The sequence below is a fragment of the Monodon monoceros genome, unplaced genomic scaffold (assembly GCF_005190385.1).
Source record: "Monodon monoceros isolate NGI ecotype Baffin Bay Population unplaced genomic scaffold, NGI_Narwhal_1 Super_Scaffold_10, whole genome shotgun sequence".
NCBI lineage: Eukaryota > Metazoa > Chordata > Mammalia > Artiodactyla > Monodontidae > Monodon > Monodon monoceros.
Window position 1 is genome coordinate 18,781,407 of NW_021703766.1, and position 17,958 is coordinate 18,799,364.

The 17,958-nt window shown below is 39.3% G+C and overlaps 1 protein-coding gene across 3 annotated transcripts in view; it reads right to left on the bottom strand.

Moving 5' to 3' along the window:
* CTCF (CCCTC-binding factor) overlaps positions 1-17,958 on the bottom strand; it is a 47,691-nt gene that overhangs the window by 28,760 nt on the left and 973 nt on the right. For 2 of the 3 annotated variants that reach the window (XM_029235398.1, XM_029235417.1), the window contains exon 2: positions 13,612-13,728. The gene's annotated coding sequence lies outside the window, so the exon portion shown is untranslated. Of the gene's footprint in view, positions 1-12,181; positions 12,295-13,611; positions 13,729-17,958 lie in introns of all 3 variants that reach the window. The other variant, XM_029235407.1, reaches the window with a different exon arrangement.

Below are 17,958 nucleotides of genomic sequence, written 5' to 3' on the forward strand. Positions count from 1 at the left end.
TTTCAACGAGCTGGGGCTACTCTTCATTGCAGTGCGTGGGCTTCTCATTGCGGTGGCTTCTCTTGCTGCGGAGCACGGGCTCTAGGCGTGCGGACTTCAGTAGTTGTGGTGCCTGGGCTCAGCAGTTGTGGTTCGAGGGTTATGGAGCGCAGGCTCAGTAGTTGTGGCGCACAGGCTTAGCTGCTCCGCGGCATGTGGGATCTTCCCGGGCCAGGGCTTGAACCCATGTCCCCTGTATTGGCAGGCGGATTCTTAACCACTGTGTCACCAGGGAAGTCCCCAGTAATTGTAAATTTTATAAGAATAAGACAAATACCAAAAGAGAAAGCTGGGAAAAGGACACAAGTACATCATTCAAAGAAATACAAATGGCAGATGAGTGAGAAAAAAAAAAAACACAACCAAATCTCCTAAACATTGAGAGGAATACAAATTAAAATAATGTCACGGCATTTTACCTCTATTAAACTGTTAAGGCTGTTTTAAAGGATAACTCCCAATGTTGGTCAAGGTGCAGTGAAATGAGCGAGGTAACTCACAGATACAGAGAACAATCTAGTGGTTGCCAGACAGGAGGTGAGTTGGCAGGGTGGGCGAAATGGGTGAAGGGGACTAGAAGTACAAACTACCAGTTACAAAATAAATGTTACAGAGAATAAAAAATATTAACTTTGTATGGTGTGCAATCTAAAAAAATATTGAATCACTATGTTGCACACCTGAAACTAATATAATGTTGGAGGTAAACTATACTTCCATGAAAAAAACTCAAAAAAACAGCAAGGTAACTGGTGATATGAATCAAGAATTTTTAAAATATTCAAATTACTGTGATCCAGTAATTCCACTTCAAACTGTATGCCCAGAAATAATCAGAAGACTTCCCTGGTGGCTCAGGCTAAGAGTCCGCCTGCCAATGCAAGAGACACGGGTTTGAGCCCTGGCCGGGAAGATCCCACATGTTGCGGAGCAAGTAAGCCCATGTGCCACAACTACTGAGCCTGTGCTCTAAAGCCCACAAGCTACAACTACTGAGCCCGCGTGCCACAACTACTGAAGCCCGCATGCTTAGAGCCCGTCCTCTGCAACAAGAGAAGCCACTGAAGTGAGAAGTTCACACACCACAATGAAGAGTAGTCCCGGCACACTACAACTAGAGAAAGCCCGTGCGTAGCAACGAACACCCAATGCAGCCAAAAATAAATATTAAAAAAATAAATTAATTAAAAAAAAAGAAATAATCAGAGATGAACACGAAGATTATAAGGACATTATTAATCAGAGTGAATAATTATAAACAACCTAAAGGTACAACCACAGGAGAATAGTTAAATTTGGTAAATGATGATACATCCATGAAATAGAATATTATGCAGATATTAAAAATCATGTTTTAATATAATCCTTATATGAGGAAAATGCTAGTTCCATATCTAAAAAAAAGGGGAGGGGCAAGAGGAGAAACAGAATGGAATAGTCATTAAGAGCTTAGGCCTTCCAACCAGAGACCTGCATTCCAATTCTGGTTCTTCTACTTACTAGCAGTGTGGCCTGGAGTGAGACATGCTACCCTTCTGTGCCTCAGTTTCCTTTTCTACAAAACAAAGATAATAATCGTATCCATTTCACTGGCTGTCATAAAGATTAAATAAAACAATGCAGGCAGAGCCTGGCTACTTTGCTCCTCTCTATCCTTATAGGTCACCCCAGAAGGCAATGAACACATGTTAGCTTAACATATGACCTTTCTGTTTCTTAGAATTCTAATCACAAACCTTAGATAAATTTTCCCCACAAAAATGACTTCTCTGATAAACTACCAATTATCTACAGAGTGAAGGTAGCAACCAGTAGACAGAATCTGGTGACTGATCAAATCCAGGAATGAAAAAGAAAAAGAGCCAAAAAGGAACAAAACAGCCTCCCAGGCTGGTCTATAAGTCTGTCCAGCATATTGCTTCCAGACTAAATCTTCCTGAAATGAGGCAGAAAAACTCATGAGGACTGAGGGTTACTCAATCAACTCCGAACTCTTTGGCTTCGATCCCAGAGTTCTGTATGATTTGTTACCATCCTTTTGACCCATCCAACCTCACCTTTGGGGTATCTCCCACACAAGAGCCTACTGTCTTGTCCCCTCCAGGTCAAGTTATCCCCTATTCAAAGTCTTCTTAACCTTGACCAGTGCAGACTGAACTCTAATTTATTTGTTTCATTTTGTTATTTTGTCTGTAATATACTGTTCTATGTATCTGTCTTTTCCCCTAATAGACTATAAGGGCAGGTACTATGCCTTTTACTTCTGAATACTCTATAGCAATGAACACAAAAACAGTGTTAGGTAAGCAGCAGACATTCAATACTGGTGTCACTGTCATATGAAACATGTATAAATGGTTCCTGCACATGACAAAAGCAGGAAGAGAACATGGAAAAACAAAACCTTGTTTGTATGCTATGTGGAACCTTAACTATATGAATTTATATCCTTTATTGCTATGTTTGTGTCATTTCTCAAATAGAAAAAAATAAGTCTTAACAACACAAGTACAGGTTTAAGATTTCAAAAATCCTGCCACAAAAATAAAAGCTAATTGTGAATACATTAATTTTTGAAGATGTTAAGACTTAGTAATTTATCACCTGATTATGTGGCTAGATAGCAAATGTGTCAGGTTATTTCTCAAAGGAAAACAACCAAAATAACCTTTCATACTCACTAGTTCAGAGTTTAGTCATTTGGGGACACTGGTTATTATAAAATATATGTGTACTAAGAATAACAAATGTGCATTGAGAATAAGACAGTAGAGAAGGACAATTTCCAGAAGTCTGCTTTATAAATAAAATCACCAAAACTTTTTGTTTAATACACTACTGTTGTTCTCTACAGGGACAACAGATAGCTAAAACCCCAACTTATTTCCTGGAGCATATCAGAAGACCGTCTACACTCTTGGCAAGAAACAGCAGCCCCAACTCCCCACTGAGATTCCATAAGCCACAGCAATTCTGAAATAGCCTAACATGGAGGTCACCTAACAACTTGCCTTCAGACTGCTCAATACAAAACATCAGACATCATTAGAAGGCAGAGGAGAGAGGAGACACCTTGTAGCTTTCTCTTTTCTAGATCTTTAAATTGGAAGAATGCTTTTAGCCAGGAGGCTGAAAAACCTAGTCCAGTATTCTGACTGCAGAGGATACTAAGTGTCATTAGGACAAGGAAAAAAAAAAAGGAATTACAAATAAGTAACCAGTTTCTCCTGAGAATGAAAGGAAAAGCTGACTTTTATTAGATGCAGAACACTAGCCAAAAATAACAAAAATTATTTACCCTTTTGGAACAAAGGTTAGGTTTAAAAAGCCAAATAAAATAACCATTTTATTCTACTATTTCTGAAAATATATACATCATCATCTTATCTGACAGCTTAAGATAACTCAAAGCAAAGTATCATGCTGATTAATACTGAGTACCAGGAAAGTTGCAAACTACCATAAAGAATGGGGAGGAGCTGAGTGGAAAGGATGACTCAGTCTGAGAAGCAGAAAAACATTAGCGTCCATTTACTTCAGGGTGACTGGAAGCAGAAGCAGCCTTTATCTGAAGTAGCACTCACCTACTCAGTCACATGTACACCTTTCTCTTCCCTGTTGTGTGCCATTAACTTTAATAAGAACAGATGGGGCATTTGGGGGGGGGAGAAGTAATTAAAAGGGAAATAAAATTGTATCTCTTTTAAGTAAAAAAGGTTAAGAGCACCCCAGTTTTTAACCCACCCTTCTCCCCATTTGTTAACATTAAAAGGGGCAGTCAAAGCAGAACAATGATTCTAACAGCTACTTGAAAAAATCTATTTATGGAGAGCTTTGAACCTAGGAGATAAGGAAATACATACATACTAATAAAATATTTGTAATTGCAACAATATTAATTCAACAATATGGTGAAACAATCATAGGAGGTGAAAGAATTCTTTAGCTACAAAGAATAAGAAGTGCTAAACCAATAATAATTCTTTTATCAAAAGGCACCTGATGCTGGGTACACAGAAATTAATTTCCCTTTTAATTACTTGGAAAAAAAAGTCCTAACTGCATAGGGCTTGGTTCTCAGAGAGCTCCTCAGCTGACAGGGAGACAAAGAGAACAAGAAACAAGAGCTATATAGCGTGTGCTATAACAGAGGTTAACACATACTTCCCACCATCCTGGCAAAAAGAATAGCTTAAGCTGGTGAAGGAGGCCTTTAACAAGAGGAATTGCTAAAGGTGGATCTTAAAGGATAAAATAGACCTTGACAGGCGAACTACAGTAGAGAGAAACATTCTAGCAGAGGAAACAGTAAGTGGAAAAGACTTAAATATGTACGGAATTAGACAAACTTTGTGCAAAAAAATTCAAGTGGGACTGCATTAAACCACCTTGTTTATTATTGTGACCTGGTTTCATAGGTCATGTTCTAGGCCCTCATTAAGGGTACCCTGTTTATTTCACTTATTGGACGTGAAACAGAAGACAAAGCCTTTCTGGCAGTCAGCATCCTAATGCCACAGTATGGATTGGAGGCTGCCTCCCAGGCACGAGCTATCCCTCTCTGCTTTCTACAGCCTGAATGACACTTTTGCTGGCATACAGCAACCTATTGCCTCATTTCTCCTTGTTCTCCCAAGGGTGACTATGTCAGAGACCACCAGGTCCCTCCTTGCCCTGCTCCAGGCCCATAATCCTGAAAGCAGCTCAGAGTTAAGACTGTCTTTAGAGTTCTCCTACAATGTTTCATCACTGAGAATATGAGAAAGGTTGGGGATGTACAGCAAGTATCACCTTGAATAAATAATTATGTTATAAAAAGGAATAAATTACACACATACAGTGTAAAATATACAGTACATCTATGGACTGGGGGCAGGTTCTACCTGAGCAGTGGTTCCCAAACCTGGTTGGTGTCAAAATCACCTGGTGAGCTTTCAAATGCACAGATCCCAGAGATTCTGATTCAATAGGTCTGGGGTGGGACAGACCTTATTTCAAAAGGTCCCAAGGTAATCCTGATATAGAATGCCTGCTGACTATGGCTTTGAAGTGACTGACCTATTGATAGAACACAACAGTTATGCACCCTAAATGCAAGTCGACATAAATCAAAACCACTCAAATACCCATGGTTTTCTACTATTAGAATTTTTGGTTCATTCTTTACAACAAAGAATCATTTCATTTATTTATTTGGAATAATAATAAAAAAAGGCTACCTCAAAACTAATATGATTCCCATATAAGCAATAATGGAATGTATGACTCAAGAAGGAAGTTCTAAAATTTCACCTCTATTGTGGGTAGCATCAATATCAAAAGATCTCTCTAGATGGTATGGACAAGCTCAACATACGACAAAAGGAAAAAGGGGGAAAGAAAAAGAGAAATGGACACACATAACGGAGTGAATTCATGGTTTTGCAGTGTGTGTCAGTGACCACGTGGCCACTGCTCCAGGGTCTCTATAACCCAGTACTCACTCCTGAAGGCTACTTTGTAGAAACAAGACCATTTTATTTGGTAAATGGGATCTCCTATAAGGTCAAGGTTAAATCAGAAGTCAACAGCTTAAACAATGTCTGTACTAAAGGCATAGTAATAGCAATAATAAGTGGCAATATACTGCCTTTGAACAAAGATCAAAAAACAGTTAATATGAAAAAAATACAGAGACATCCTTAGTGAGTAAACAGTATAGCATAAAATATGAATAATAGTTAAAGTGTTGTTCAACAGAACAAAGAAATCTGAAAAACAGAAAAAGGCTATACACGCATAGGAACACAGAGAAGTTTAAACAATAAAAGAAACAAAATGCTACTTTGAACTAATATTAGGTTATAAAAACAAGTAATCTGTCAACTTGGTTACTCCTGAGAAAGATGGAAACAAATAGAGGAAAAAAAGAAATATAAAACGTAAAATAGCTAGCTAGCGGGAAGCAGCCGCATAGCACAGGGAGATCAGCTCTGTGCTTTGTGACCACCTAGAGGGGTGGGATAGGGAGGGTGGGAGGGAGGGAGACACAAGAGGGAAGAGATATGGGAACATATGTATATATATAACTGATTGACTTTGTTATAAAGCAGAAACTAACACACCATTGTAAAGCAATTATACTCCAATAAAGATGTTAAAAAAAAAAAGAAATACAGACAAAAGCTTAATCAAATACTCAAAAGACAAGACAAAAGAAGGATCAAAGGCCTTGTCCGCCAAGGAGCTGGAAAGTAAAAAATGTATTACATAATAAAATTTATTCCCAACAGGAAACCAAGTCACTACTATTTTATAGTCTCAACATATACCTACAACAAAAAGATTTTAAACAGAAGTAGAAAGCTGTAAGATACAAATAAAACAGAAACACAAGAAATACTAAAAACAATTAGGGTGTCCTCTATTATTATAGTTCTGTACCATACTTCTGTGAATGTATAGTATCTTGCACACACTTAACAATTTGTGACAGTGACTATGCTATGCTATACCAGAGTTTTGTAATACCAGAGTTTATCTAAAAAGTAGTAGGCTGGGGGCTTCCCTAGTGGTGCAGTGGTTAAGAATCCACCTGCCAATGCAGGGGACATGGGTTTGAGCTCTGGTCCGGGAAGGTCCCACATGCCGCAGAGCAACGAAGCCCGTGCGCCACAACTACTGAGCCTGCGCTCTAGAGCCTGCAAGCCACAACGACTGAGCCTGCAAGCCACAACTACTGAAGCCCGCACGCCTAGAGCCCGTGCTCCGCAACGAAGTGTAGCCCCTGCTCACCTCAACTAGAGAAAGCCCACGCGCAGCAACGAAGACCCAACACAGCCAAAAATAAATAAAATAAATAAAATAAATTAAAAAAAAAAAAAAAAAAGAATCTGCCTTCCAATGCAGGTGACATGGGTTCGATCCCTGGTTGGGGAACTAAGATGCCACATGCTGTGGGGCAACTAAGCCCATGTGCCACGCTACTGAGCCCACGCTCTGCAACTGGAGAGAAGCCCAAGTGCCGCAATGAAGATCCTGCGTGCTGCAACTAAGACCCAAAGCAGCCAAAAAAAAAAAAAGATAGTCTACCAGACTGGCTCTCCCCCCACTCCATTAGGGTATGTTTTAAACTAGAAAGGCTGCTTTAAGTCAGGGTATAATTCACCCCCCCGCCCTCCCCACTGCACACAAAGCATCAAGATATCTGTCTGCTCTTTTCTTCAAAAGCCCTCACCCATCTAGGACACTTTAGGACTCTATTTCCTCCTTCCTTGTTGGGGAAGCTAGTGTATCACCTACCTCTTTCAAAATAAGAAACACAGGATTTAATTTCAGTGTGAAAAATGCTTAGAGCTATAGCTATATACTTGATAGGATTCTGAATAGATTAAAGTCTATGCACTCAAATTTACAATTAACTTGGCTTTCATTCAAAGTCAATTTACTCTTATTTTAGAAATAATTCAAACCATGGGGAATAAGGAGACATGAAGTATTAGAGGCAAACAGCTAAGGCCAACAACAAGGAATAGTTTAGAAAGCTTAACATTTAGCAATAAGGAAGTATGTTCCCAGTAATTTGAGGTAACATAGGGTATCTAACAAGGAAAATGTTCATAACATATAACATGAAAAAAGGTTACAAAAGAGGACACAGGATAGGATTCCAGCTTAGTTTAACAAAACAAAACAAAAAATACAACAAAACTAGACAAACAGCAATTCTGTTGAGATCCCCTACCTTAAGTCAGGCCGACATTATATCTTGCCTGGCCAAGTGCGATGGCCTCCTGACTAGTTTCCCTGCTTTCCCTCTTGCTCCATTACCACCCATTTTTTACACAGTGGCCACAGATTTCTAAAATATAAATTCATTATCAGCAAGGAGACTTCCCTTCTGAAACCTCCCATGCTATAAAACTCTTAGGCTGAAGTCTAAACCCTTTCACTGGGCCTACAGGGTCCTTCAAGGCCCTATCAGCAGATCTGCATCCAGCCTCATCCACTCTGCTCTAGTCACTGCTTTCAGTATCCAGAACGTCCTAGGTTTCTTTTCTCTTGCCTCTGGGCCTTTGTACATGCCACCCCTCTTCTAGGAATATATAAGCAGTTCAACGTCTATGAATTTATCGTACAGATACACTAGTACATGTGCCCAAAGAGCTGTACGCAAGAAGGATAATTATTATAGCATCTTTCTCTAACAGCAAAAGATCGAAAACAACTCAAATGTCCAGAACAATGTGTATAGTATGCTACCATTTGTGTTTTTTTAAAAAAAGATACATAAACACATGTTTATATATATGTAGAATTTTCTCTGGAAGGATATATGAAAAATTGGTAATATTTATTACCTCTGGGGAAGAAAACTGAGGGATGAGAGGCAGGGGGAAGTTATTACTTTTCACTATTATCATTTTGTACTGTCTGAAATATTTCCTCTCATGTCCTTGTATTGAATGTGGTAGTCACAGAACACTTGCACAATTACATGTTGTTGTTGTTGTTGTTTTTGCGGTACGCGGGCCTCTCACTATTGTGGCCTCTCCCGTTGTGGAGCACAGGCTCCAGACGCACAGACTCAGTGGCCATGGCTCATGGGCCTAGCCGCTCCGCGGCATGTGGGATCTTCCCGGACCGGGGCACGAACCCGTGTCCCCTGCATCGGCAGGCGGACTCTCAACCACTACGCCACCAGGGAAGCCCTACATGTTGTTTTAAAACCTGTACCATATGTACATGCCCATTTACAAAAGTGGAGGAAAAAACCGAAAGGAAACACACCAAACTATTAATAGTGTTTACCTCTAGGGAAAAGAGTAAAAGGTTCATTAGGTTCTAGTATAATTCTACAATTGTTAGACTCTACCAAAGAATGAAACTAAACATTACTCGAATGATACAAAAAAAGTTTAAGACCAAATTTAAGTAAGGAAAGTTTTAAGAATTGTCACTGCAACCTCAATTCCCTCTAACACTTGGGCAGATACACGGCTGCCAGTGCCCTCCACCTGCCTGCACTTTTGCAACTGTTCCTGCAAGGCTCTCGAGCCTAGCTTTACTAGGCAAAAATACTTTTATTATTTCTTTATACTTATTGGAAAGCTTCAGTACTACTTCCTATTGTATTGTATTCCTTTTTCCCTTTAAAAATTATACAATACAGATAATACGAGAAAACTCTGATAAGCAAGAATATGAACTTATACATTTTACATAAACATAGTTTATATCCAGTCCCCTCCCCATATATACACGTATTTACTCTCACACGAAATCACATTGTGCATACTATTTGATAATCTGCTTTCTTTATGTAGCATGTCTCAAATCCCTCTCCATTTCAATATATTTCTAGATGTAATAAAATGGTTGCATGACATTCTATTACAGTTGTCCCTGGGTATCCACAGGGAATTGGCTCCAGGACACCTCCCAGCCCTGGCCAGATACCCAAATCTGTGGATGCTCAAGTCCCTTATATATAAAATGGCACAGTATAATGGTCCCTCTTTATCGCAGTTGGTTGAATCTGCAGATACAGAGGACTATCTGTAAATAGGTGTATTATAATTTAATTAGTCCTCTATTGTTGAATATTGTTAATCCTAAATTTTGATAATTCTGAGAAAAAAAAACCTATTTGCATTATAAAATAACTATGTTATAAAACTACAGAAAACCAAGAAAAGTCACCCCAAACCTAACCACCCTCACACTACTAGTTTATTTTGTTCTGACTAGTGTTTTGATGCCTATCCATTTAGTCTTTTTTTCCTTGGCATTCATTCATTCAAACAAGCTCTTGCTATATGCCAGGTTATTACTGTTTGAGTTTTTCTTTACTTTTCTTCCATAACAATTTTTTGTACCATATTTTAATTTTTTTCTTCAAGTTTTACTTAGATATAATTGATGTATAGCATTGTAATAAGTTCAAGGTGTACAGCATACGATTTGACTTACATACATCATGAAATATTTACCACAGTAAGTTTAGTGAACATCCATCATTTCATACAAATATAAAATTAAAGAAATAGAAAAAAATATTTTTCTCCATGATGAGACTCTTAGGATTTACTCTTAACTTTCATATATAACATACAGCAGTTGTTAATTATACTTATCACCTTGCACATATAAGCACTCTAAGTGCTTATGTATCTTATACATAAGTGCTTATGTATCTTATAAATGAAAGTTTGTATCTTTTGACTGCCTTCATCCAATTCCCTGCCTACCCCTCCCCCCACCATGTACTATATTAAAAAACAAAAACAAAAACTTCTCATAAGCATTTTGCTGGTTAATAGTCTTCCCAATCAGCTTTTTTTTAGTGGTTGTCGAACATCACTTCCAACATGGGATTTGATCCTGTTTACTTATCCGTTTGTCTACTGCTCAATATATTTTCTGATTAACTTCCGGATAAGTCCCACTTAAGTTCACTTAACTTTTGTACTCTCTGGTGGTCATCACTATTCGATTTAATGCAAAATATATACAATGACCAACTATTGCTAAAGTGTAAAGATCATCGCTTTACCCCTATGTAGCACATTATAGTTAGTTACAAACACACAGCTGACTCTCAAAGAACATGGGGTTTAGGGGAGAGCTGAACTTCCATGTAGTTTAAAATCCAAGTTTAATTTATAGGCAGCCCTCCATATCCACCACACCCTCATTAGTGGATTCAGCCAACTGTGGGTTGTAGCACCTTAGTATTTACTAGTACCGTAGTATTTACTATGGGGGAAAAAAAATCTGTGTATAAGTGGACCAAGCAGTTCAAGCCCACATTGTTCAAGGGCCAACTGTATATATTTCCCCCTAACGATACTACATTTAACTGTCATAAGCCTCCAATACAGTAGATATATCATTTTACAAATGGGAAGGAAGGGACAAGGAAGTAACCCTTAATGAACTTGCCACAGCTATTAAGCTGCACACTGGCTAAGCTCTGGTGCCCTAGTAAGATTAAAATCTAATTTTATGCTTCCTTTGTATTTCCTGATACACCTAGATCAGGGTCTCTCCTCCAGAAAGCCTTTCTCAACACCTTTCACTAACTTCTGTAACTGACCATCCTCCCTGCACCCTGAACATAGTTTTATCAGAGCACTGACAACACTTATTTATAGATCTCTTACCCCATACTCTACTTAAGACCCTCAGGAAAAAGAACCTTTTCTTACTCATCTTGAAATCCCCAGTCACCTAATGCACTCCCTGGCACAAAGTAGAAAGGCAAGTGTTCAAAGGATGGAATGAGCACATTACAAGTGCTCAATAAATAAATATTGCAGGTATTTAGAGCACATGTGAGTTGATCCAATTTACATCATTTCAGAGAAAGTCACACTTCAGTATATCTAGAACCAGTTAGGTTCAAATATAAAACCTGTATTCAAAGAGCAGGCATTATCAATACAGAAAATGTAATTCTTAAGTGCCATTTACATTAAGAGCAATACTCTAGTAACAATACTTAGAAATTGTAAAACACACAAAACAGTTAAGAATAGATGCTTTCAAATAATTATTTTAGGAGTCATAAGGTCCATAGCTTAGGATTTAGCCATTTTATTATGACTCTGACTAACCTGAATGGGGGCGGGGGGGGGAGGGTACAAAAACCAGTATAAATTGTTAATTATGCTTGAGTTAATGTGACATTTGTTTTCAAAATTCTGTTTTGTAGAATTTACAGTTTTAGACCTGATTTTGCTCATTACTGCTGCTTTTCTTTTAAATTATAATTCTTATGTCATTGGAATGGTCTTGATGACTTGGTCCAGCCATCTAGAACTGTCTACCAATCTGCAAAGAGCTCTTGTTCATGTTGGGCATGTGTAGTAACATGCATACAAGCAAACAAGCTCCATTTAATACAATTTAACTTCTACAGTCCACAGTAGATACTACAGGGGACAAAGTAAGGAGCTGGATGGTAGAGCTGTTACATAGCTCGAAAGTACTGCTTCTCAAATGTTTGCACCGTAGTACCTATACAAATAGGGCTTCCCACTCCCAAGCACTCGTGCCCTATTTTGTTGAAGACCTGTGTTATCTTAGACAGTCATAGAGTTCACATTCTTCTCCTAAAATATACATCTGCTTTAATGTAAGAAAATTTGTAATTACTTACCAGTTAAATTACTTAACTCACCGCCCCCTCAGTGAGCACAATTGAAGCTCCAAGAAGATGGGTCATGTTTATCTTGTGGCTTCAAGTACCCCGGAATCATACCACTTTGTACCCTAAGGGTATTCATATCCCAGTTTGAGAACCAGGGATCTAAACAATTAAACTAGTCATAACACTTAAAAGTGACCAAAATGTTCTTACAACCCCATTCCCAAAACTCTTAAGGCTAGTTTTCTCAATAACTTTTCAAATCAGTATTGTTTCTCTTTTCAGCAGCTCATTAGTATGCACTGTGTGTCAACATTAAAAGAACCTGCAGGGCACAAGTTATTTCTGGAGCGACAGAATACTAGCACATACATCTTGTCCTTCATATCTATCGAGGTACCAAGCTGCCCACTTGGAAAACAGAGCTGAAGAAGAGAAGAGCTTTCACTCCTGTTCCCTTCCTCCTCTCTATTTTCCAGGCACAGCTTGTAAGAAAAATCTTAATAGTCATTTAGATGATTCATTCATATAAGCTTATCTAATCTCAGCATTTGTAACCCTCACTTTTACACTCCTTTTCGCCATTACACAAGTGCAATTAAACTATTTTCACATTTTTTAGGGGATAAGAAAGATGTTCTTCCTGGTAGCCAGAGAAGAGATGATTTTCACACCTAGAACCCTACTTTATTGTTAATGAAATCCCAAAGCCCAGTAGACTCTGACATTTATGAGAGGCCTGTTTCGAGTTCCCTATACTGTTCATTATATTTCATAGCAGAAATTGTAGGCTAAAGTAAATTTTAAGTGACCCTTGCAAATGTTTTTAAAAAAATTATTTATAATGACTGTAACACTATGAAGCAAACATGGGTTATCAGCTAGGTTAACTCAAATTAAGTGAGACAATTTTCATCTAGGATACCAGCTTCCCCAATAATAGGATTCCATCTGTTCCTCATCAAAATTACAAATTGCCACAAGCCCTGGACTTCTGAGGTCATTTGCCAAGAGTCAAAATATACATTTTGGAATGTATATTTGGGTTGAATGAAATGTATATTTGGAGTGTATTTTGGGTTTCTACAGAAAAGCAGCCACCATATCCTTGTGTCTTTCTATGTACATACTCAGAATGGTACTTGATGCTTTATACACATTCTCATCAACTCCGAGAATAGTCTCTTTAACTGGTATTATTCTCACAAATAAGGACTGTAGGAGTAGAAACGTTAAGTAATTTGCCCAGCGTCACCCAGCTAGTATACAACAGTGCACGCAGAGTTTCAAAATGGAGTACTGCCTGAATATAAAGCTTGTATGCCCTCAATCACCCACTGTCCTGTATGTCCTATACCCAAGAATGATCCAGCAAATCCTCCAACCCCAGGAAGGTCTTATTACTCCTATTTTTAAGACCAAGAAATGGAAACAGCATTTACCTCTCCGTGGCTGCAAAGTCAGTTTGAGCAGGGAAGACAGAACTCAGCTCTCAAGCCTCTGGTCAGCAATCTGTCCACTACTGCATCTTGTTCTTTGGCCCCAGGTCTGTGATCATTCTAAAATAGAAGCACAAATCATTTTATGAACACCAAACACACACAAATGCAGATACAGTATGAAAAGCAAAATGAGGGCAAGAAGAAGACTAATAAAATTGGGAAACAATATACTTGCTAAAATGTCACATTACTAATTGACATGCTGTAAATGTCTATCAAGTCAATAATAAAACCTTCACTTATTTTTTTTTAAATTTTAATTTTTTACAGTACGCGGGCCTCTCACTGTTGTGGCCTCTCCCGTTGCTGTGCACAGGCTCCGGACGCGCAGGCTCAGTGGCCATGGCTCACGGGCCCAGCCGCTCTGCGGCATGTGGGATCTTCCCGGACCGGGGCACGAACCGGTGTCCCCTGCATCGGCAGGCAGACACTCAACCACTGCACCACCAGGGAAGCCCCCTTTACTTATTTTTTTAAACATTTGCTAAATATATAAAGAACTGAAGATTTCTGATTATCAAAATAGCACCCCATTGTGACCTTGCAACCAAATAATGTAAATACAGTTAAACTACCAAAAAATTAATTCTTACAGATGCAGTTATACTCCTTTAACAGTTTATTTCCTTATCTTCAGCAAGTAGTGGTTTTACTGATTAAGTTAGTTTAAACCACAAGTAAAGACTGTATTTTTCATGTAATAAGATAACTATGGGGGGAGCTTTCACTACTGACCTTTGAAAATCCTAGAAGCACAGCAACGAAATATCTTTTTTTAGACAGATAATAAAATACTTTTAGGTCATATTGTTACTTGACAATTCTCTCCCTAAAATACAAATAAATGGACTGTCAGGCTTCAGGCAATGGCAGAGTGGTACTTATCCGTGGCAGGGGGTGGGGGGGAGAAACTCCCAAATGAAATGAAAGAGCTAAATTTAAGCATTTCCAAAGAATTTGGCATATGAGGTAATTAAGAGGGAACCCATCTCATAACTAAAGCCCACAAAACTAAACTGATATAATACTTTACCAGATGAAGGTAAAGAAAAGTCTCCTCTGTTGAAAAGGCAATTTATAACAACATAAGAAAAGAATTAGTGCATTTAGTCCACGAAACACTTTTGTATTGGAGTCCATATATTGTCACTAATGTGCGTCAAAAGGAATGAAATTTTATGCCCCTGAAAACTGATGGGTGACTAAAATAAGATCAAGTGTGGAAAAATCACTATTCTTCGGGTATATGTTAGCAGTCTATATGCAATGCCACATCTTTGCATTCAAATACTAAACACTGAGAAAATGCACAAAGGTACTTCCAGGGAAGATATGAAGACAACAACTAGAGAAAGTTTGCGGATGTTTTAAAAAAAATATATGGTATGCCAAATCTACACATTTAATTGTGAACCATGGTCTTCAAAGTTATACATTACTTGCCATTATTGTTCTTTCTAAACCTGTATACTCTTTCTCAAAGCATTAAATTATGACAAATCCTACTTGTTTGAAGAGGGACCTAATTTTTGGCAAAAAAGCTTCTAGTCGTCTGAAACCAAGATAGGTAAACAAGTTAGACAGATGGTCAACTAGGTTTCTGGTTTAAAAAAATGAAATACAGCCTATAAAGTAGTTAATGTAGAGTGAATTTGATGCCAGTAGCATCCCTGAAGCAAAAAAACAGCCTCTGGAGGAACATTCTGCCAGCAGGCACCACTCTGCAAGGCTCTGCCTCAGGGCCCTAGTCAGCCACAGGTGGCTTCTGCCACTCCCAAGGAACTCCCCAAGCCACTCAGAGAAGTCCTTGGTGGGTGCCCTCATTTTTTCTATGTCCTTTAAAGCAAAATCCTAAAGCTCTTAAAATTTGAATGCATATTAAGGATAACTTTTACAGCTCCTAAATTTTAAGCTGGTTGAATGGATCCCTAAAGATAACTTTTACAGCTACTTTTTTTTTTTTTTTTTTTTTGCAGTACACGGGACTCTCGCTGTTGTGGCCTCTCCCATTGCGGAGCACAGGCTCCGGACGCGCAGGCTCAGCGGCCATGGCTCACGGGCCCAGGCGCTCCGTGGCAATGTGGGATCTTCCCGGACCGGGGCACGAACCCGCGTCCTCTGCATCGTCAGGCGGACTCTCAACCACTGCGCCACCAGGGAAGCCCTACAGCTACTCTTAAATAAGCAGTATTTTCCTATGTTTACCAGCTACTCTTAAATAAGCAGTATTTTCCTAGGTAGGTAATCATTCCTGTTGTAATCTTCCTCATACTAGTGATTTAAGTTTCTTTGGGTAAACTTATGTCCTCAATTTATTCTCTCTGTAAACTTAGTTTTCCAATAAAAACAAAGGGGACTTCCCTGGTGGTCCGGTGGTTAAGACTCTTAAAAAAAAAAAAAAAAAAAGACTCTGCACTCCCAATGCAGGGGGCACCGGTTAGATCTCCGGGTTCTATCTCTGGTCAGGGAACTAAGATCCCGCATGGTGCACGGTGCAGCCAAAACAAACAAAGTATGAATCCTGGCATACAGGAAATCTTAAAGGACAGCAACTCTGTAGACAAGATCTATACCATTAAAACGACATAAAGGGGACTTCCCTGGTGGCGCGGTGGTTAGGAGTCCACCTGCCAATACAGGGGACACGGGCTCGAGCTCTGGTCCAGAAAGATCCCGCATGCCGTGAAGCAACTAAGCCCATGTGTCACAACTACCGAGCCCACACAACAAGAGAAGCCACCACAATGAGAAGCCTGCGCACGGCAACGAAGAGTAGCCCCCCCCCGTCGCGACAACTAGAGAAAGCCCACGCACAGCAAGGAAGACCCAACACAGCCATACACATACACATACATACATAAATAAATAGAGTATTAAAAAAAAAAGACATAAACGATGTGTAAGACCAAGAAGCTGATGGCTGTACATGGCACAACTGAAATCAAGAAGCAAAACATGGTCTATGGAGCACAGTGCTACTGGGAAAACAAGCTTTCCTCCTGACTCAACTACAGACCCGCTGGATTTTAACCCGTGTGGACCTTATTTTAATAAGTAAAACATGCCACCTGCCATCCATAATTTCAAAAGGAAAGTAAAACTGAAAATTACAAGAATGCCAAAAATTACACAAACGGACCAATGTTTTAGACAATTAAGCGTGGTTCTATTCTCAAGCCTGATGCTCCATCAACACTACTGCATTTAGTTACTTAGGGCAACTTTATTATGGAGGAGAGGGAGAAGGAACATTTTTGTAGGGTTCAAAAAAGTAATGTTGAAAACACTCCCCTATGGAGGCATTTGCTGCAGAATCCTACAGATTGAGATTACACACAGTAGACCGGTCAATTTTGCTTAGCACCAGGCTGTTTTAATATCCTCATAAACTTAACATAGTCTCCCCACTCCCCCTCCCCGCTATTTAATCAAGACTTTCCTCTCTCCAAAGCAACCCCAGTTGATACATCAAGTGCTGCACGATATTGTATTAAGGTACTAGAATATTTGAGGAAAAAGAAAAAACTGGCAATTCGACAGGAAGCTTTTTAATGATGCAAGAGAACTTAAGGACAGAATAAATTTAACATACATTCCCTGTTTAACTTCTTTTGCCACCTAAAGGGGACCTGGAATTTTAACTTTCCTATTTGATGTAAACTCAAAGCAGGAAGACGCAACATATGCGAATGTTTACTTATTGCTGAACTCAGGGCTGCAGGAAGTCAGCTACTAAAAAGTAGTTACATTACGCGTAGATATTTATAAACCAACTGCAACTAGTGACCCAGGATTTAATTACAACATCATCCCTCATATTTCAGCATATGGGCAAATTACCAGTGGAGTCAAGAATAAATTCATTCTGCCCTACTGGCGCTTTAGATCGGGTTGCACAATCCCGGGGCAAAACTGCCTTCGCCTAGCCCTAAAAGCATCAGGTACTAAATACTGTAGTAAGTTAGCGTCAGGACGTTTTAAAGCGAGACGGAAACTCAAGAGTTGCCTGAACCAATTTAGCCAGCCCATAATCCCGAATTCAGGAATCTGTCACGTCACTTGAGATCATAATGAAATTAAGTTTTGATCCCTTTGAGATCTCTTAGCGCACAAAGTCAGGCTCCTATCACTGCGAGGGGAATCCGACCCTGGCTCGAGAAAAACTTGTGGAACTCGTGTCCTTTCCGCCCACCGTGAGGGGGGCCGCACCGGTCGGGTCGGGCGAGGAGCCCGGGCGCTAGTTTGGGGGCGCAGTGGGGCTCGGCGGGGGCGGCGAGCGCGCATCCC